This window comes from Desmodus rotundus, chromosome 6 (genome assembly GCF_022682495.2).
Source record: "Desmodus rotundus isolate HL8 chromosome 6, HLdesRot8A.1, whole genome shotgun sequence".
NCBI classification, from domain to species: domain Eukaryota; kingdom Metazoa; phylum Chordata; class Mammalia; order Chiroptera; family Phyllostomidae; genus Desmodus; species Desmodus rotundus.
The window spans coordinates 9816884-9838338 of record NC_071392.1 but is presented as its reverse complement, the minus strand read 5'-3'; the positions used below and the strand labels follow the sequence as shown (position 1 = coordinate 9838338).

Here is a 21455-nt window from a genome sequence, read left to right as displayed (position 1 = left end):
CCTCACACAGACCTGCAGCAACACAGCCAGGCTGACGTGGTGGAAGAGATGCTTCTCGGGGGAGGCTGGAGGTGGGTGATGAACCAGCGCCCCCAGGCTCCTGCGGGGCTGTTTTTTCATCCTGTTCTTGCACGGTAGACCTGGGTGATTCCTACAGTGATTGGTTTTGTGTGTTAAACCATCCAACATTCCTGGAACAAACCCCGCTTGGTCAGGGTAGATGATCTTCTTACATATCATTGGGTTCAATTTATTACTATTTTGTACAGGGTTTTGTGAAGGAGGACTTAGTGAATTTCCTTTCTGGCAACAGCCTCCTCGGAGCCTGGTGTCTAGCATAGGCTAGAAACCGTTCCTCCTTTTCCCGGTCTGCCGAAGACCTAGTGTTGGATTGGTGGTGTTTATTCCTTAAGTGCTAAGAAGAATTTACCAGTGAAGGCTTCTGAGCATTGAGTTGAAAGATTTTAAATTATGGATTCAATCGAAAAAAATTTTTAATATCAGATTTTCTATTTTTTTGTGTATCCATTTTGCAAGTTGTATTTTTCCAAGGAAAAATACATTTTATCTATATTTCTACTATTTTATCTATATTTCAAATTTGTTGGTGTGAAATTGTATAAATATAATATCCCCTTATTATAACTTAAAGGCAGTATGATCTTCGGGGCTGTGTGGTTTTCATTCCTGACACTGGAAATTTGTGTTTTCCCTGGTTTTTGACCAGTCTTACTGGAAGTTATCAGTTGTACACTGTTTCAAAGGGCTAACTTTTGGTCTTGACATTTGTTTTCTACTTCATTGATTTCCACTCCCACTGTTATTCTTTCTTTCATTCTTCTTTCTTTGAGTTTAACTTGCTATGATTTCCTATTTTGTCTATAGGGATTTTTACAAATTCTTGGTTGTTGCTGTTCTATCACAACTGTGGTCTTATCTCGTTATGTCGTTTAAGGGTGAACATTTCCCTCTAGCCGGCGCTTCGTTTGTATCCCATGGGTTAATGGGTTATACGTTCATTTACTTCTGCCAAAGTATTTTCTTATTTCCACTGTGCTTTCTTCTTTTGACCCATGAATTATTTAGATACAAATTGATTAATTCAAAACATTTAGGGTATTCTTCTGGTTATCTCTTTGTTTTTGATTACTAACATTTTCACTTTGGTTATATCTACTCTGCATGATTTCAGTCCTTTGTTGAAAGGACTGAACAATATTTGTTGATATTTCTTTCTGGTCCAGCCTGGAGCTGGACAGACTTCCCCACCTCACCTCAGGCCCAGGGTGGGTCACCTCACAGGGTCACATGCGGGGAGGGGCCAGCCCCTGGAGGAGCAGCTCCCTGCCAAGAGGAGAAAGGGTGCAGCTAAGCCTAACATTCCCGTTTTCTCTCTTCCCCAGTTAGCCATGCAGGTAAGTCCTTAGGATGGAGTTAGCAAAGGGGAGGAGATGAAAGGTCTATAGGAGGCGGAGACCAGTGTAGCTCCCTCCTTACTCCCAGAAGGCACTGGGAGCTGAGAACAAACACTCGTTCACCTGGCAGTTGTTATGCCCATTGTCCAGGAGAGGGAAGTGAGGCACCGGGCATTGACGGACCTGTCAAGGTTCCGGGGGGATGCAGGTCCAAAGGAGCAGCCCGCGAGCAGTTTGGCGAGCGGAGCTTGGTCTGGATTTCAGCTGCTTTCCTCTCCTCGGGCATCTTGGTGCTGTGCGCTTGCTGCGTACCTGCATGCAGCACCCTGGGTCTGAAATCAGGGCCCACGTTACTCCACTTGCTAAACCTGACTGCACCCCTGCCCTCGCCCACCCCTCCACCAGTCCTCTCTCCGCCCATTTATTCCACTCAGTTCAGTAAACGCGGGTGTCAGTCCTAGTGGGCATCAGATCCTGTGAGCTCCCCGGGGTGAGAGAGACATGTGCAAATGTGAATCTTGTAAAGCGTGACAAAGGACGGTGAGATGACAGCGCGCAGGCTTGTGTGTGTGGCACACGCTCCCTCACTCAGCCCTAGTGAGGCTGGAGGAAAGGTGGATGCGTGGAAACTTCTCAGGGCCTCGCAGCATGGGCTCAGGGCTGGGCGTGGAAGGCACACCAGGGGTGGGGCGGGGCTGGGGAAGCATGTGGTCTGCTGAGGAGTCAGGGGACTCGAATCTCTGTGCCATCAGGCTCTTCCGACTCTGATTCCTCAGTGCTGCTCAGTTACTGGTGGGACTGTTTTCTGCTTCTATTTATGTTTCTCTTCTGGGTCCTTTGATCTTAGAGGATGCTTAGAAGGCATGTGGTCTGGGTTCCCACTGTGGGGGATGTGGCTGCTTGGGGCCACCTGTCATTTATTACTGGCTCGTTAGGGCTGCCCCTGTGGGGCTCCTCTCACGATCAGTTGGAACTGCTGTGGCTGCGGCCCTGCCCCAGGTGGCCCTGTCACCCTCGCCTCACTCTGCCTCCTGCCATCATGCTGTGTCGCAGGCAGGGTCTTCCTGTACACGTTTGCATGCCTTGCTATCACTGCCCCACCCCCCACTCCCCCCCCCACACCTGGCCCAGAGTAGGCCCTCGAGAAAGCTCAGATGCAGGACTAAGTGCATGGGGGAGGCGATTCTTTGTTTACATGTCCCCAAAGCCAGGCGTTCCAAGCCTAGGGGCTCCCCACGTTGACAGTCTGGCTGGGGACGACCTCCCTTGTGTGCTGGCAGCCCTCTCCCTGGGCTTGCTGGCCTGTCATTTGTCTGAGTCCCTCAGAGTGAATCTCTGGGTCCAATGGCCACACAGACGGACCCTGTGGTGGCTTTTCTGCATATTAGCTTAAAATATCTCACACTGGCGTCAGGCATTGGGAACTGGCTTCTTATGTTTCCCAGGTGGGCATGGGCTCACAAGCTCAAGCCACATGCTTTTCACCCAGTCTCCCCTGGAAACACGGGTATGACCATGTCAGGAAATTGAGAAGAGCTGTTGGCCTCCTTCGGGGACTCAACCCACAGCAATGGCCACAGCAGCTGTATCTGGGTGCTGGAACCACGGAGCAAATCCTTGTCCCCTCCAGTGGCATGAGCTGTGGGCCCTTGGGGGCCAGGAGCACCAAGATGGGAGTGCGTGTGGCCCAGATTGGGGTGCCGAGGCCCCGAGAGGAACAGGGGCCTCTCCAGGGTCGCATAGTCCCTGAGTTAGGGTCAGGGACCAGATGGCCTGGCAGTGTGGGCCAAAATGAGGGTGCATTCATTTCCTGTTACTTGCATAACAAATGACCATACTCTTGTTTGAAAACAGCACAAGTTTATTATGTTGTAGCTCTGGACGGTAGAGGTCAGCATTGGGTCTCCCTGGGCTAAACTCAAGGTGTTGGCAGGGCTCCATCCCTTCTGGAGGCTCCAGGGAAGAGTAGGTTTCCTTGCCTTTTCAGCTCCTAGAGGCTGCTCACATTCCTTGGCTTGTGGCCCCGTCCTCCATCAGCAAAGGCAGCACCGTCGGGCCATGTCCTTCTCAGGCTGCCATCTCCCTGGTCATCCCTTTTCTGCCTAACTCTTCCCCTTGTAAGGAAGGACCCCTGTGATTATGTTGGGCATCTGGATAATCCAGGATAATCACTCATCTCCAGGATGCTGGTTAGCAATCTTAGCTCCACCTGCAATCGAAACCTCCCTTTGCCACGTAACCCAATGTGCTCGTGGTTTCCGGGGTTAGGACCGGGACATCCTCGGGAGGGGAGGCATTATTCTGCCCACCACTGAGGATGGCTGTCTTCTTCTTGCAGCATTTAGAACTTTTTGTCTCCTTGTAATTTTTGTAAAAGTGCACTCCTTTTACACTCAGTCTCCCTGTGTACCACTCCGAGGGGAGTTTTTGTTGTGAATCTTTTCCAGGCATTCTCCTCTGTCTGACTGACTGTCTGTCTGTCTGTCTGTCTTTTTCATGTGGGTCACGTGAAGGAGGGAACAGGGAAGCCCATGGCTGCATGGCCCCTGAGATCAGCGGGACTAGGTGGGTAGGGAATGTCTGGCTCTGGGACCCGCCGTGGTGGCCCAGTGAGCTCAGGGTGGTTGCTAGTTCTGTGAGGGCTAATGGATTTCACCCTGGGGAAAGTGGGGTCTTCTCACTTCTCAGAACACAAGCTTAGAGTATGATAGAGTCCGTGGAATTGAAGTTTGATTTTAGCGGGATTTCTTAAAGGATATTTTAAATTGAGTGTTTTTAAAGCAGGGTGGAATAGAGGCTCTTGGGACCATTTCAGTTCTTAACCGCATAGACGGTCAGGGCGGGAAAGGGCCTTAGAATTCAAGCCCTCCAGCTGGCGGCTGGGGAACAGGGGGAGGGACTCACCCGGGCTCTTGCAGGCACGTTGTAGGACCTTCTGTGAGCTGTTTTCACTGTCCAGCTGATGTTTAGAGCTTTTGCTTTAAGTATGTTGTCCTTTCTGTACTCAATCAGCTCCCAGCACAGTAGTCACCTATCAACGTGCAACGTCCTGTTTCTTAGCAGTCACTCCCTTGGTTTTGGAGAAACGTGATTTCAGACCCTGAGTTCCTGGAGTTACATCCTCAAAAAGAGCCTGTCAACTCACAGAAATAACAATTTATTCCGTTAATGTGTTTAGCAACTCTCTAGTGGGTGCTGGAGTGCGTCAGGGCCGCTCATACCGTCTCCGAGAGCTGATGTTGGCATCGTTTCCCGATTCTGTGTTCAGCATTGAGGTTGTTGCTTGAGGGTGGCCGTGGTAGGAATGTTTACACCGTGGGCATTAGCAAATGCTGCCAGTCAGCGCCCCCCTCCCTGGAGAGCCAGGTGTCCCTGTCTACCAGCACCCCATCTGTGATGTGCCAGCCACAGCCCTAGCCACTGCTGATTGTGTGAGCAAAGCAGACCGAGTTCCTGCCCTCTGGGAACTTACTCTCCAATGGGGAGAGGCAGCCCTGAGCAACGGTCAGACAAGTCTGTAACCTACCAGCGTGCTGTGGGGGAGGACAAACCAAGGGAGAATAAGCGGGAGCCTGGCTTTGGGGCTGCTGTTGTACAGAAAGGTAGCCAGGGAAAACCGTTCTGAGAAGGTGACACTTGAGACCAGAAGGCGAATGGGGAACCAGCCTTTTGCCCCCCGGGAGCAAATGCGAAGAGAGAGTAGCTGCACCCAGGCTGTGTGGCAGGAGCATGTGCTTCTTCCTGTTCAGAGCGGGTAGGGGGAGGAAGGGAGGGGGCGAGGGCCTGGAGGCTCTGGAAGCCCTGGCTTCCACTCTGGGAGGTTGGGGAGCCTCTGGAGGCCAAGCAGAGGCATGCAGGGTTCAACTCGTGTTTCCGAAGGACCCCTTGGCTGCTGGGTTGAAGGGACTAAAGGTGGCAAGAGTGGTGGCAGGGAGAGTAGTCAGGAGGTGGTCCCAGTAGCCTAGAGCAGGGGTCCCCAACCTCTGGGCTGTGACTGGTACTGGTCTGGGCCTGTTAGGAACCGGGCTGCACAGCAAGAGGCGAGCTTGAGTGTAATGCACTTAACTCATCATGAAACGACCCCCTGCCTCCCCCTGCACCCGACCCCTGCACACCCAGGTCCATGGAAACATTGTCTTCCACAAAAACAGTCCCTGGTGTCAAAAAGGTTGGTGACCGCTGTTCTAGAGGAGGGTTGATGGTGGCCTGAATCGGGGCGGTGGCAGTGAAGGCAGTGAGACATAGGGTGCATTGGATGTAACACACACAGACGTGCACGTACACAGACACACTCCCAGAGGTCCAGACACATGCACATGGACCCGGAGAGACACATAGACACACACTGGCACACACACACACAGGCACACACACAGGCACACAGACACACAGACAGACAGACATGCGTGTGGTGGAGGCAACATCCTTGGCCCGTGGGCTCGATGTGCTCTTTTGGGGAAGGTGACAAGGCAAGGCGACTCCAGTGTTTGTGCTGAACAGTCACAAGAAGGGGGCTGCCGTCTCCGGAAAGAGGGAGGCTGTGGGAGAGGAAGTTAGGGCCCTGGCCACTGGGCCCCAGTCCGTAGCCCACCACGCCTCTCCATAAGGCCAGAGGCGTTTCTCTGCTCGCTGGCCGCCCTGTGGCCTGTGTGTCAGGGCCATGTGCCTGGAGCCCCGCTGTGAGCAGTGAGCTGTCCTGTGGTTCTCATTTCAGGCCCTGTTGCTCAGTTGTGATGGGACAGTTCCCGTCTGGCCTTGGGGTCCTGTTGAAGCTGTGAAGAGATCGTCTCTCCCACCAGAACTATAACTAGAGCCCAAGTTAACAGTTCTGCCTGCCCACAGCTGTTCTCTGATGACAATAAAAGCAACTCTAAGGCTGGCTTTTAAGTCAAACACTTATTTTCCCTGTGTTTGCAGGGTGGGTTTCTGCCCAGGTCAGATTTCCAGCCCTTTCTGGGCCTCTGTGCTCCTGTCTATAAGTGGGGGCGGGGGGGACAGCGGTGGTTGGCTGGAGCCTCTTTAGGGGCTCCCCATCTCTGACATTCCCTGCCCTGTACTCCACACGTGGCCTTGGCATGCCCAGACCAAACTACCGCTTTGTTGGTGATCCGGGAATCACAGCCTGTTCGGCTGCCTGCTGAGATCCACCCTGTGTAAAGGGTGAGCATGGGAACCACAGCCTTGAGCCTCTGGAGTCCCTCCTAGACTGTGGGCTCCTGTGAGTCCCATGGGTGCACAGTAACACAATCTAGGGCTCAGCAACCTGGAGTCAGCCTGAACACAAGAGTGTGTTGCTGGGGGCCAGCAGGCTGCTGTGTCCGGCGGCAGGGTTTGGAGCTGGGAGGCAGGCTGATGCTGCATGGTTACATTTGCCACCTCTGACCCCTTTGCCTATTACTCACTGAGTCATTTCTGTCTGAGGGCAGGTTCCCAAGAGCTGTGGGTCTTAAACTGTGATTCCCGGACCAGCAGCATCTGCATCACCCAGGAACTTGTTGGAAACACAGCCTGTTTGACCTGCTGAGTTGGGACTTGGGGGGTGGAGCCCAGCAGGGTATTTAATAAGCTCCCAGGTGACGTGCTGCAGGCTCACGGAACCGGGGCCCTAGAAGCCGCGCCTGAGACGCAGGGTCAGGGTCATGTCATTTATCGGGGGGCATGCCCTCGGCGAGGGAAGCAGGACAGGCAGGTCTCAGGAGTCTGAGGGGTCTCCCCACAGGGAGGTGAGAGTGGGAGTTGACCCAGAGCTGGTCCAACATTTAAGCCACAAAGAAGCTTTTTTTTTTTTTAACCTTGTTAGTCATTGGCTGTGGGTTGCCCATACTGGGGCGGGCCATGGGCCACTTCCTGGGTGAGTTTGGCAAAGGGCAGTTCTCTGGAGAAGTGTGCATCTGTGAGCTATTAGCAGCCACCATGGACAGCGCCTAGGATGGCTGTGCCCTGTCAGGGGCTTCTGGTGGGGGCTCCCATGTCTTCCGTGTCACTTCTGGCTGCTTCTACACCCACCCAGCTCCAGGTGTCATAATATAGACGGACAAGCTACAAGGCCCATTGATGACGTCACTCTGGTGCACGAGGTGCCCTGGTGAGGTGGGCCTGCGTGGAGGTGGCAGGGGAGGAGACAGACCCCAGGGGGCAGATGGGAGTGGAGGCTGACCCAGGCCCACAGTCAGCCCCTCCCATCACAACCCCACAGCCCTCCCTGGCTTTGTGGCCGGGTCTGTCCTGTTGTGTCAACTGGATGGGAGGAGTCTCTTGACATTCTTCTTGGAGCCCAGAGCCGGCACTGGGGATGGGTGAGAGGGCCCCCAGGGCCCGCATGAGGCCCTCTGTAGTTGGGTGCTGAACTGTGGCCCCCACAGAGGAGCGGAAGACCGGAAAGGGGCGCTGGGGACCAGGCAGGAGGGCCGTGTTTAGTGCAGAGAGAGACTGCGTGGTGTGCCAGTGCCATCTGGTGAGGAACAGCTGTGATCACCCGTGCTGTGATCACCTGTGCTGTCTTGCATGGGTCTCCGAGGCGTGGGCCCAGCCAGGGCCCCAAAGCATCACGTCCCTGCCTCTGTGTTGGAGCCGGTGGTCAGTTCAAGGGACTAGTGAATCTGACATTGTCAGATTTTCAGGTTTTTCAGGAAATGGACAGCAGGTGGCAGCAGATCGTCACCAATCTTTAGGACCCCAGAGACTTTGGTCCCCTTGCTGCCTGATTTCCCTCAGCAGACCCTCCCAGGCCCCTGCTAAGGAGGACGCTGTTGTGGGAGAGAGATCAGTGACTCCCACCCACTCCTGGGCCCCCAGCCCCTCCCAGGCTCCGGGTAAGGAGCAGGACCAGCAGGCTGGCCCATCTGGGGCTTGCCCATGGTGAAACAGGGATGTGGCATTGGCGGTTCATTGACTGCTCCCCGCAGCTGAGCCTCCCCTTTCTGACGGCATCTGCACTGCATGGCACAGGTGAGGGCAGACCTTCCATTTCAGTATTGTTTGGACTTGACGTCAGACCATAGAGGTTCGAGATCAGCTGAATCTTGAAAGACACACATCACACAGTCGCCTTCCTGGGTGCCAGAAGCCCGGTGTGGACAGGTGGCCCGCCTGGGGCTCCCGGGCGGGTCCAGCCTTGCCTCCATAACCACCTCCAGGGCCCTGTCTTCCTGTGCAGGCATGCTGCTGCCCTCATCTGGCCGTGGTGCCCTGTGCTCATCTTGTCCCCTTTCCCCTCTTACCCATGTTCCCCTCCACGTGTGCCCCCAGTCCACAGAGGAAGACCGTTCTCTCTCCAGAAGGCTGGCCCCTCCCTTGCACATGGAGGAGATTACACATGAGACACGGCTCTGGTGCACAGGACAGGCCACCGGGAGCCCCCGTAATGGGGTCGGTGCCCCGGCCTGGTGCCGCACGTACAGCTGCCAGGCACCTTCAGTTCCAGAGTTTCCGAGGCCTTGATCCAATGCCTCTCCCAGGGGAAAGAGGCTTCCCATGACTCAGGTTTTCTCTGAGATCAAGAAACGTGGCTGAAGAGGTGACAGAGTGTCCACACCTTTCCTTGGAAGGGTGAGTGGTCTCATTTTGTCCATCTCGAGACATCAGGGTGGCAGCTGCGAAATCCTCCTCTGCCGGAGGGGCGAGTCCATGGCACACAGGCTGGGAGGATGTTCCAGGGGCAGCTGTGGCTGCTCAGTGGGAACCAGCTGTCAAGACTGAGGGATAGTTTTGGGAGATGAGTGTCAGAGAGCAGGAGAGGTGTGTGGTGATTCCTCTTTCCCGGGCACCTTTTTTTCCTCACTCCAAGATTCTTACCTGCCGGTCTGCCAGGTAGCTTCCAGCAGACCTTGGGTACCAGAACCCCAGGGCAGCCTATAGAGAGGGCAGCCTATAGAGAGGGCAGCCTATAGAGAGGGCAGCAACAGTGCCAGGATGAGATGAAGCAAGTGAGGTATCCAGGGTACAGTATTTAAGGAGGCACTCACTCTCAAGTGAGACCGGGCGTCTGCATGAACCTGAGAGTGAGTGAGTGCCTCCTTAAACTCTGCACCCTAGGCACCGGGTATTTATCACCCTGATCCTGGTTTGGCCCTCAGAGCCCGACAGCTTCTCTTCTGCTTGTCACGGTATCACAGACAGCCCTCCACACAGCATGGTGGTTTGACCACTCCTCCTAACTCCCACGGACTCCTTGAGTGCTGGAGTGGGCGTTCCTTTCCCTTTTCTTCTCCCCAGTTGTATCCCTGGACTTGCCAGAAATATTGAGCAAATGACAGAAAGTACATAATAGGGAGACTGGAAGGGGAATTTATGTTTATCTGTTTGGGACAGTGTCATGAAAATTAAACTGATCATCTTTAATAGAATTGGAACAATCTAAACTTTATCTTCAAGTTCACTTGTTGGATTGATTCATTCACTCATTCATTTTTTATTTATGCATTCATTTAACCAATTAGTCATCCAATCAACCAACCAGCCCACGAACTTACCATCCCAGCAGCCAACCTGCCCACGAACTTACCATCCCAGCAGCCAACCTGCCCACGAACTTACCATCCCACCAGCCAACCAGCCCATGAACTTACCATCCCACCAGCCAACCAGCCCAACCCGTCACAACTGTGCTGGTCCATATGTGAGTCACCCTGGACGTTGCCTCCTTTAGGAAGCCTTTCTCAGTCTCCTCTTTGTCCCTATACTTGGACCTGGCCCCTTCTTATACCTCCCAGAGCCCATGTCACACTGGAGAGGGAGGATAGGCTGCCTTGTTTCTCCTGCTGGACCATCAGCTGTCTGAAGATGGGGGTGAGTTCTCTGTGACCTGCCTCCCTCCATTTTTCTCAGAATTGTTCCAAACTTACTAGATGGAGTTGAAGTATTGGCTTTGCCTTGGGGGAGCGGGAAGGGAAGTGTGAGTTTTCCCCTTCACCCAAGGAGCCTTCACATAAAGGAGGGGGTTAGTGATTAGCAACTAGGAAAAGTCACCTAAAAATAGCATCTGTCCCAGAACCAGATGGGTGGTGCCTGCTGAGGTGCCGAAGGATCTTAGAGGAGGGGCTGCTCCTGGGCTGGGCCCTGAAGCATGGGCTGGGTTGGAGAAGCCCAGTTGGGGGCCAGCCGAGGACCCCATGGTTGTGCCTGGACATATTCGCCACTCTTCCCCACATTTCTTCGAGCCTGAGATTGTTTGGGAGTAAATTTGCTGGTGTCCCTGGGGTCTCACTCCTGAAGGCTAAGGCAGCTCTCCTACTGTTCCCCAGCCTTGTGTGCGGGGCCTGCTGGACTCGTCTGCATTTGCGGACAGTGTTGGATAGTGTGCACTCACGGTGGCTTGTGGACAAAGAGCCTACGCCCATAGCTTTCCCTCAGGACTGGAAAGGGCTTTGCTTTAGGGAAAAGGTGGGCATCCTTGTTCCCACCTTGAGTATGGCTCTGCAAGGCTGGCTGCCCTTGGGCTGGGAGCCCTTCCCCTGAAGCCCTTCCCCTGCCAAATCCCAGTCATCCCGCTGGGGTGGGCCTTCACGCAGGATTGCCGGCTGGTTTTCCCAAATGATGGCGGTGGGCGGAGTGGTGCTGTGACTCAGGCAGCCTGGTGCCTCCACCTTGGAAAGGTGACCTTTGGTGCTGACTTCTGTCGGGCATTTCGGGCAGAGTTCTTCAGTCACAAAGATGACCTGCCAGGCAGTTTCCTGTGTAACTGGATTCCATGTGTGCGCCTCATTCCAGAAAATTCGACTTTGTTTTCTCTGCTCATTCCACAAGCCCTTACTAAAGCCATGGGATTCCTTCCATTTCCTGTTGGGGCCAGGTTCATGGCCATGGGTGGCTCAGAAGTTGAGCCTTTTCCTGATGGAGTAAACAGTGTTTGATCTCACTCTAAATACATGTTACTCAGTTTTATTCAATGCAACGAAGTGTTTATGGAGTGCCTCCTGTTTGTGGGAATAGTGTTGGGGAGAGAGGTGTGGAAGCCGAGGTCCCTACCCCAAGGAGGCCGAAGCGTCCATGCCAATAGCTGCTCTGTGGGACTTCAAAAAACATGAGGGGTAAGGGGACAAGGGCAGGGCACTGTGGAGCTGGAGTCCGGACCGTTTCAGGGACAAAGACCTGCTGCTCTTTATTGAGTGTCACTATTTGGCAGGTCCTGTTGCAGGGATTTTAGACATGCCCCCTCCTTTCATCCCGACAGCAACTCTAGGCGGGTCATTGGCCCCCATGTTATAGGTGGGGAAACTGAGGTACAGAATGGCCGACCAGTCTGAATTCACGCTGGCAGTCTGGTCTGGGGGCCTCTAGCCTGTTTCTGGGGGTGGAGAGACTGTGGGGGAGCTGTCATCGGCAGGGCCTTAGAGGGTCAGTCTGGTAATTCAGGGGGTGAAAGGTCCCTGAGCTGAGGGGACAGTGTGAACACAGGCGAAGAGGTGGGCAAGCAGGTGTCGCTGGAATGCGGGGCATGTGTGGGGCCTAGGGGAGAGGGGCTGGAGGACCTGCCAGGTCCGTGGAAGCTGGGCCAGGCAGCAGTAGAGGAAGAGAAAGGTCTCTTGCAATGTTGGTTATAAAATGGTGTTTTTTTAGACCAGTCTGTGGTGCGCTTCAGGAAGATTAGTCTAGGGACACTGCAGGACAGAGCAGGGTACTGGCAGCAGGAACCCAACCTAGCAGGGAGGCTGGGCTGTGACCTGACGGCACCAGAGGGCTGAGGATCGGAGCTCTGAGGCCCGTCCACAGGTCTTGGCTTGCACGGAGGCTATGGGCCTGGGGGCCCGGGAGCCTGGGCCTGCAAGTAGCAGAGACGGGAGCCGAAGCCGGAGCCTTGGCTGGATCTGGAGGCGGACGAGGAGTCTGTTTCTGGACAGGTCCCATGGAGCTTTGGTTCCATGTTTGGGGTGGGGCAGAAACACAGAGCCTGGGAATTGTGGGGTGAGAGGTTGGGGAGAAGGGAGCTTGGGAGGTGCTGGCTTGGGCCTGAGAGCGGAAGTCCTTGGAGGGGTGGACAGTGCCAAGGACGCGCGATAAAGGCACCAGAGGTCGGGGTCCCGAGGTGGGATTGGTGTGATGGAGAGACGGAGTGGCCAGGGCAGGAGGAGGTCCAGGAGGTGAGGGGAAAGAGAGCGTCCCAGGAAAATGGGCGGTTGGCTCTGTCGGACCCTGAGGGAGGTGGGGAGGGTCACTGGGTCTGGTGACGGGGGTGGCTTTGGAGAGAGCACTTCCAGTAGAGTACAGGGGAGAGACGGGCAGTTGCAGCGAGTTGAGGAATGTGGGGTAAGGATACACACGGAGAACAGGAAGGATTGTTTAAGAGATTTGAGGTGGAGGGAAGTGTAGGGCAGGACAGCAGTTCAGGAGGTTAGAGGTTAAGGGTCAGGGTCTTTGTTTCCAGGATGGGGAGACCAGAGCAGGTTTGTGCGCCAAGGGCTAGGCGCCGGCTGCATGGAGGAAGAGGTGCTCACTCACAGGAACTCCTGCGGAAGCGGGAAGCGAGTGCTGGGCCGGGGCCGGGAGGGGCAGCGCCCACGGTGACCAGGTTCCTTTTTGGCCATGCTCCACAGTGGCCACTAATGTCCATAATGACGGGCCCAGGGCATCACAAGCTTCCAAAGAACCTTTTAAATAGCCAGTGAAAGAGCCAGTTCTGCTCTTTCTGCTCAGAACCCCCAGCGTTCTGAGCTTTTTGAAATTTATTCTAAATAAGTAAAGCATTGTTAAGTTATTGAGGACCGCTGTTTGGGCACCTGACCGTATCCTGAGACTTTGGAAGGGGCTCTCCCTCTGTGACATGCGTGTGCCTCTCCACCTGGGGAGGCTGAAAGGGCCTGAGATTCACACTTGGACAGATCTGTCCTCGGTAACGCAGTGACCTTGGGCATGGTCTTTATTTTTTTTAAATCTCTGTGTGGCTTAGTCTCTTTCATCTAAAATATGGGATGATAGACCCCCCCTTTATGGGATTATTATGAAGAATAAGTGAAATTATGTATCTAAAAATATTTGACCTGCAATAGTTACTTTAAAAAATACTAGCTTTCTGACTTACTATTTAGTTAGCCAAATACCTCTTTCCTGAAGTGGGTGGATGTGTCCTTGAATGAATGAAACTCGGGAAAGAAAAGGATGGGAAGTAAGGTTAGAGCTAGATTATGGAGGATTATGAGGGTCCAAGAGAAATGTCCCTTTCGGGGCCGTGGCCTAGGAAAGAGAAGCTAAGAGTGTGGCTGGGGCTCCTCTGCCTTGGGGCCAGTCTGTCCCGTGGGGCCTGGCACCCTGGGGTCTCCAGCATTTTCGGATTGACCTTGTCTTCCAGGAGGCGTTTCCTCCCTTTTGCAGTGAAGGCCAAGGTGAGGCTGGGCCCATTTGACAGCTCTGGCGGTTGACAGAGATGTCCACATCCGCCTTTCTCTTTCCTGGAAGCCCCGGGGCCCAGGCCTGGCCAGTGGGTTGGCTTTGTGACTGTGGCCGCCGTCCTCACGGCTTCTGCACTGGGCTCGGGGCCTCGTTAGAGTCTCTGGAGGGTGAAGAGAAAGGGCAAGTTGGCAAGGGGAGGTAGCATTCCTGCTACCGATGGTGTTGCTTCCTCTGGTCCCAGGGTTGCTTGGTCCAGCCTTTCTCCCTTTGTATGGAATTTCTTCTGAATGAGAAAAAGGAAACTCAAGCAAACTGAAAAGTCCCCGATAGAAACTAAGACCAAGTACTCTGCCACCCTCTGCGGACTGCAGGCTCTTTTGCAGGGCCTACACCCTCCTCCACGATTTCACCTTCACCCCCTGGCGGAGCGAGGGCGCTCTGAGTGTCCGCTCTCCGGAGGTTGCCATGGAGAGGGCGCATGAACTTGCAGGGCATCCCGACAGGCGCCGATGCCAGGCACTGCCAAGGAGATGCATCCACACAGACTTCTACAGCCCAGAGCCTCTCCCGTGCCCGCCCCCTCTGCTTCTTAACAAATCTCAGGTCAGGTTCCAGCCTCGCTGTGGGCAGTCAGGCACCCTTACACCCGGTGCCCTCCTGGGATGCACTAGAGGAAGGAAAGGGAGGTTGAAAGAATCCATTTTAGGTGAAAACCAAAAGCGATCCTGGCCCATTTAATATTTACTAAAGGCATCATGACAGATTTCTTCTTCTTTTTAAACAAAACAACTCCAAAAAAGGACACTTCCCAGATGATCTGGGAAAGCTTAAGCAGGACCTTGGTTTTTAAAAGGATTTTCATGCAGATAAACGCCGCACGGGTTTTATAGATTATTACCCTTGGTCTCAGCGGTACACGCTGAAGCATTTAGGGGTGACAGACCATGATGTCCAGTTGGCCTTCTGATGGTTCTGGAAAAAAAGGGGTGTGTGTATGTGTGAGAGAGAGTGTGAGTTCAGAGGGAGGGAAAGCAAGTACTGGCAAAACATGAGCAGTGTGTCCCTGGAAATGAAGGGCGTGCTGGTAACCACTGTGTTGGTCTAACTTTCAAAATAAGAAGGGAAGCGACACTCGGGGCAAGTAGCAGAAATGAATAGTCAGGAGGATCTACCTTTTATCTCTCTGCGAGCATCGTAAAGGAGTGTGAGCAGGTCACAGTGCGCCCATAAATGCTGCAGTGTGCGCGGGGCGATGGCATAAAACACAAGGCTTGTCCGAGAAACACCCAGGGCACAGCCTGGCGCGGCCGCGGATGGGGCGTAGCAGCCCCTTCCCTGCAGGGAAGACCTTTGACCTCCAAGCAACCAGCCGCAGTTCCTGAAACAACAGCTTAGGCATGATTTCCAGATGCACAGAAAGCAGCCTCCTGCAGTATCATCCCGGTGGGCAGTAGGAAGCTGATTCCTACCCTCCCTCTCGGATCCGTCCCCCACCTCCACCCTCGGCCGGGACTGGGACGCGCAGCCCACAGCCTGGTGGTACTGGCGGGCGGTGTCTCCCCTCTCCTGACCCACGGGGTGTTCTCTTGGAACCCCCAGCCCTTTGATTACACCCACGTCGTGAGGCTCAACGTGACATTTCCAGCGGGCGGCTGCCCGACGTGGGTCCAGCCGCTCCACATGGTTTTTATATTTGTTCTGGAAAAAGCTCCAGATACCTTTGGTCAGAGCCCTTCCTGTTGGCCGCGGTGCTGGGGCCATTTCCCGCCCACACGGTCCCGAAGGGCTGCGGGTTGTAGGCCTCTGCACGTCTGCCCCAGGGGACAGGTAACTGCAGTGGAGGGTGCAGCCTGGAGACAGGAGGACTCCGGGGGCTTCTGGAGGGCGTGCACTCCTGGCCTCTGCCTGTGTTACTGGGTTCAGACCCCTGGAAACTGGGGGGCCAGAGCCTCGCCCAAGGCTGTTGTTCTGCTTCTGCAGAAGTTTTGCTGTTAAAGAGAAGAGAGGTGCTGTTTGATTTTCTTTCCCCTCCTAAAAACTTACAAAAAGTATGTTGCCTCTTCAGCAGTGCACACGCCCGGGCTGAAATTCAGAGTCCCCACTTCTTAAGTTCTGTGTGAGGTGGGCCCTGTGCTCCTCTGCTCTGGGGGTCACGGAAAGTGCCGGCACAGATTTCCCCTCTTTGAGGGGCTGGGCTCAGCCACGTCCCAGCTCCCCATTGAGCACCGGCACTTGCTGGGACCCCCCGCCTGTGAGCCACCTGTGCTGGATAGGTGGGAACCCACATTCGAGGCCGGGTGGTAACCCCAGAGGGGCGGGCAGGGAGGAGCCCCACGCTCTGGTTGGCACCCCAGGATCCTCGCACCCCGTAGCAAGTGAAAGCGAAGCGGCTGCCAGGAGAGGCACAGGGTGGCCGCCGCACTGGCTCAGGGACACGTCTAATTTTAGCCCAGGGTGTGCTTGTCCTGAGCCGGGCTGGCTCGCCCGTGGACATTCCACAGCTTTCTGGTTTTCTGTGTGCGAGTGGTGTAATGCTCAAAGTTTGCAAAGCTCACTCGGGTTTCAAGCACTGTGTTTCTTTCCACTTTTTCTAAGAAATGCCCAGAAAACTGTCAGTCCTCTGTGCTTTTGGAGTAGGTCAAAATTTCCTGGAGATTCCCTCTTTGTGCCGGGGCAGGGTGCAGTGGAAGGAAGAGGAGCCGTGGGAGCCTGTCTTCCTCCATCCGAACGGGGGTAAGGCAGCTGTAGGGCCTTTGGGTCGCAGGAGACTTTGGGTCATCTCTCTGGTGCAGTGGGTCACTGAGAGGAATTCGTGGGTCAGCAAAACAACAGAAATGAAAACCAAAAACATCAGGTTCAGATTCAGACCTGTGACCTGAAACTAACACAGTTCGGGTGGCTTCTTTAAGACAAAGAATATAAAAGTATCTAACTTTTGCCAATCTTACAAACTAGAAGAATATGCCAACACATTGCTAAGGCCCCTTGGCCAGGCCTGTGCAGGTAACGGTCCCTGAAGCCCAAGCCCATGAACTTCGTGGTAAATCAGGATGCTCTTCAGGTGGTTACTTCTTTTTCTGGCTTAGTGAGACTACGAAAACAACTTCACAAAGTTTAAATATGGGCACAGTCTTGAACTAGAAACTCAATCTTTGAAGCGAATGAATGAAGCCTTGTGAAAGATTCACCGTATTGTTGTTGGGTTTCCTCATTCATCATCACCCAGAGTGCCGCAGACTGGCTTGTGTGGGAGGGTCTCCAACTTCCTGACCCTCGGGGTCCTCACTTGGGAAAACAGGGCTGAGAAGTCTCTGTGCCTCGTCCCACAAGAGCCGTGCTTTGCAAGTGCTCGGTGAAGTAGAGATCACCCCCCACAGACAATTACTTGTGAGGACAAAAGGGTAAGATGTTTAGAAGCCTCAGAAGGTCACAGAAAGGAAAAGGAAAGCCCAGGGAAGGTGAACATTTGCTCAGGGCCACTCGGGGATAGCCTGGAGCTCCAAAGATAAGTGTCATTTACGTGGAGGCCTCGGAACCTTTCTAAAGGGAAATGAGCCCAGATATCTTTCTTTTCAAACGGAGAGGAAGTTAACCGGGACCAGACGGAGCCATTTCAGACTCACTGCTCACAGCTCTTTGATGAATACTCGTGCAGGGGAATGTTTTATGAGTTCAAACTGAACGTATTTCATCCTACAAGTTGTTTTAAGCTGTCCCTTGGCGTGTGTAACCAAACAGAACCTAAGTGGATTTACTGTTTAATGGGACTCGGAGAAAGCTGGCCTCTCCCACTGGGGCAGCTCAGTCCCTGGGTATGCTGGCCTTTATGAGGACTGTAAAGGTGCCAAAAAGTGGCTTCTCCTAGCAGCTAGGTCAACATCTCCACACAGCTTTCCAGGCCACCATGGAAACCGGCGGCAACTCTTATGTAATGTCTTTTAGGCGGCGTGTTAGAACCTTCACTTTTATAACTCCAAGGGGACTTTAGACGCCCTGGTTCAGGGCCAAGGCATAGAAGCTGTTCTTCCATCTGGGCTCTCACACCAGCCTCGGGGCGGCAGGCCTGGGGGCATCTTAGTCTCTGGTGCATCCTGTGGGGCCCTCGCTCCACTACCAGGAGCCCTAAGCAGAGTGTCCCTGGAAGAGGCAGCCTCCCAGATCCCACCTGCTGGGTGTGCAGGCCGGGGCTCACACGGGGGTGGGGGCCCTATGGCCTGGGCCTGGCACCCCATCACGCCCCCAGCCTCTCACAACGGTCGGACTTGGCTGAGCCAGGCAGCCCTGTGCTGATGGCTACAGAGGAGGGTCAAGACCAAGAAGGGAGCTTGTGAGCTGGCTGCCTTCTGCCTGGCGAACTGCAGGTCTCAGGTGAAAGATGGTTCCTCAGTGGGCGTGGCCACGTCCCAGAGATGTACAGCACAGGGACCACTTTTCCCTCCAGAGGGCTCTTTCTTCCCTGGAGCAGCATCGTCTCTCCCTCCTTTTCACCACTCTCTGAGCAGCGCCTGCTCCTCGGCCTCCTCGTGGAGCTGATCTTAGCTGCACCTGGAACCTGCAGCCTGAGCCCAGGGCAGGGAGACGGGAGGGGTGAGAGCCACGATGCCCTGCCAGCTTACATCTCTTACGGGAGGACTCACCAACCTGTCCCAATGTTGTGGGGTCTTAGAAAATGCGGTCATACCGCCAACATTCACCACGGGATAGATGGAAATTAGTTGAGGTGAACCTGGAGCCTAAACATTATGCTTCTGGCTTTACCCACAGCCCTGTGGGACTTGGCAAAAGCTCCCACCCCCACCCCTGGCAGGGCCACCGGGTTAAACTAGGGCCCCTGGGTTAGCCTTTCCAGCTCTTTCAGAGGGACAGCCTTATCTAGGGAACTGTGAGCACTCAGCTTCCAAAGGGAGCATCCATTAATCTCCAGGTGTGTGCCAAGGCCTTGTACCAAATTGGGAGAATGGGAGAATGCCATGAGGGAAGGTCACATGTGGTTCAGTTTTGTTTTGCCAGTTGTGTGCCCTTGAAGGGACCCTCCCAGGCTAATGCCTCGGTGTTCCTGGAATGTGCCAGAGTCCAGCCAGACTCAAGGAAGGAGATATTGGACTTGTTTCTGATCTTGCTCTGGCTCTGCATACTTCTCGACAAGGCTGTGTGCCAAAGCCCGGGGGGAGGGGCCGTAGGGAAAGATAGTCAAGCCGAGAAACCGCCGCCCCGCGGAGAACAATGGTGCAAGAGGCAGGAGTACAGTGTGTCTTCTCTCCCCACAGATGGGCTGAGCCGATGACTTTTCCAGGAGGATGCAGGGCCATCGATGCCCCTTCCCCAGCCCCCCAACCTGCCCTCACCGGGCCATCCCTATTGTTGTCCAACCTTCGTCATCGTGGACCCGGATGAGAGAGACTTGGGTCTGCAGCCCAATTCCCAGTGAAGGCTTTTCACTCGTTTCAGGAAGATAATTTATTTGGGTTGAATTGTTAACGCAGATTGCTTTCACAGGATTCCAAACAGAGTGCTTTTTCACAGGAAATGGCAGACCAGGCAACCCTAGTCAGGTTTTCCACATCCTTAAGAGCAAAGAAAAGAGAGAGGAAAAATAAAAAAGATCCTTTTTATATGTTGAAGGTCAATGGAATGGGCGACTGCCGGGCACAGAACAAATCTGTTAAAGCCGCTGCGCGTCCGTGGTGGTCGGTGCACACGAGGACTTCCCGATACCCCACCCTGGAGGGGGCCTCCTGTTCTGCGAGGCTTAATTTCAAAAACGCCTGCGATGCAGCGGGCCAGGGGGGTGGAGCCCTTCCCGATGCTAGGGCGCGGCCCCATCGGGCTGACCCCGGGGCGTGAAGACACCAGGGCGCTCCATCCTCTCTCAGAGCTCAGTTTCCCCATTTGTGAGAAGCAAGGCTCCCCCAGGGACCCCCTCAATACCCTCTGTCTAACTGACCGTGATGCCGCCCTTGTCTTTTCTGGGGGCCTTGGCTGAGCTTCTGGAGGAAGCCAGAGAGATGGAAAGCAGGGAAGTGAAGAGAGAAACAATCTGCTCTTCTATGGAGAACTTGGACGGAACACAAAGTGCCCTTTAAGTGAGTTTGCCCGCAGGGGTCTGCCTCTCTAAGCCTCACCCCTCCTGAAGCTCAGTCTTTAACGAGGGCCTTTCAGGGAGAGAGGCCTGTGCAAAGTCACTGTGGGGACAGCGGAGAACCACCCAGCATGGCCGCTCCTCGGGCACACAGGGCCAAGGAGGGGCTCTGGTGGGGGCGGGTGGGTCCGGAGAGCTGAAGCCCAGAATCCGGAGATGTCACAGTCCTTGCAGCCCTCCAAAGACGATTCTGGTCAGAAGGAGGCCGAGACTCCAGGCAGTTAGTGTATTGTGAGGTGACACCTGTCTTCTCTGGCACGAGTGGCCCTGTGGCAGGTCTGCCCGGTTCCTGTGTGCCTGCAGACAATGGGACAGCTCTGCTTCATTTCCATCTGACCCTCTGGTCCATTCCAAACGGATGCCTTGTTTGAGGTGGGGTGGTAACGAGAGTGCTGAACCTGTGTCCAGAAACCTGGGCTCCAGCGCTGTGCTCATCAGCAGCACAGCCTTGCTGCCCTTGCCCGCTTCTAGTGAGCTTTGAATCTCGTGGGATGAGGGTGTCCCCATCTGGCCCTGCCTCTCCTGGGGACGCTACCAGAGCTTCAGTGTTGGGGTGTTCCGTAGGGCCCAGATACACACGTCCTGTAAAGCAAACCCTTTCCTTCCCATCAACTTGCTAGGTTCTTATTTTTTAAATATATATATTTATTTAATGCTTTTTTTCATCTATTGAGATTGTTTTACATTTTTTCCTTTAACCTGTTGGTGTCACTTACATTACTCAATTTTTAAACTTTATTTTTATTGCCAGCACTATTACAAACGTCCCCATTTCCCCCCATTTGCCTGCCTCCACCCAGCCCTCACCCCCCACCCTTTCCCACTGGCCGTCACCACACCGTTGCCTGTGTCCGTGGTTGTCAATGTTTTAATGTTGCCTTGTTCTTGCACTCCCGCTTGGTAATAATTTTCTTCAAACTCGTGGCTAATACAATTGTCTGTTACTTTATTTCATATTTTTGCACTTACGTTTGTAAGTGTTAGGTTTTGGAACCAAGGTTGTTACTAGCCTCACGGACCGTCATCATCATCTCAGCTATTATGTAGCAGTGATTGTGTGCCAGGTACTGTTCTCGGCACTCGGTGCCTTAGCTTGTTTAATCCTCACTGCCACCTTTGGAGGGAGAACTATTCTTAGCCTCCTTTTATAGAGGTTCATGATAGCTAAAATTTCCTGTTGAATTGTTCTCTTTGTTACTCTGTAACAAATAGGTTTGTTACCAATCATGCATATTATCCCGAAGTGTATTTTTATCTGATGGTATTTGGCTACATTAGTTCACATGGTCGGCATACAAGTGGGGCATGGTTTCCCGTGCCTGCCCCTCCGCCTCTGTGTCAGTTATCTTGTAAACCGCACATTGCTAATGAAAACGAAATCATCCACAGTGTCTCTTTCTACTGACCAGGTTCATTTGTTTGCCTTATTATAATTACTGATATACCTGAAATCATTTGTCCTGTTATATTTTATACTTTAATTTTGTCACACTTTTTCTTTAATTCTTTTTCCCTCTTTCTTTTCTTTCTTTTTTTTTAAGTTAACCATTTTGAAGTGAACGATTCAGTGGTATTTA

The 21455-nt window shown here is 53.7% G+C and overlaps 1 protein-coding gene across 2 annotated transcripts in view; it reads left to right on the top strand.

The window, feature by feature from the left end:
* Positions 1-21455, top strand: part of MINDY4 (MINDY lysine 48 deubiquitinase 4) — a 95302-nt gene that overhangs the window by 16746 nt on the left and 57101 nt on the right. The gene's annotated exons all lie outside the window — the stretch shown is intronic.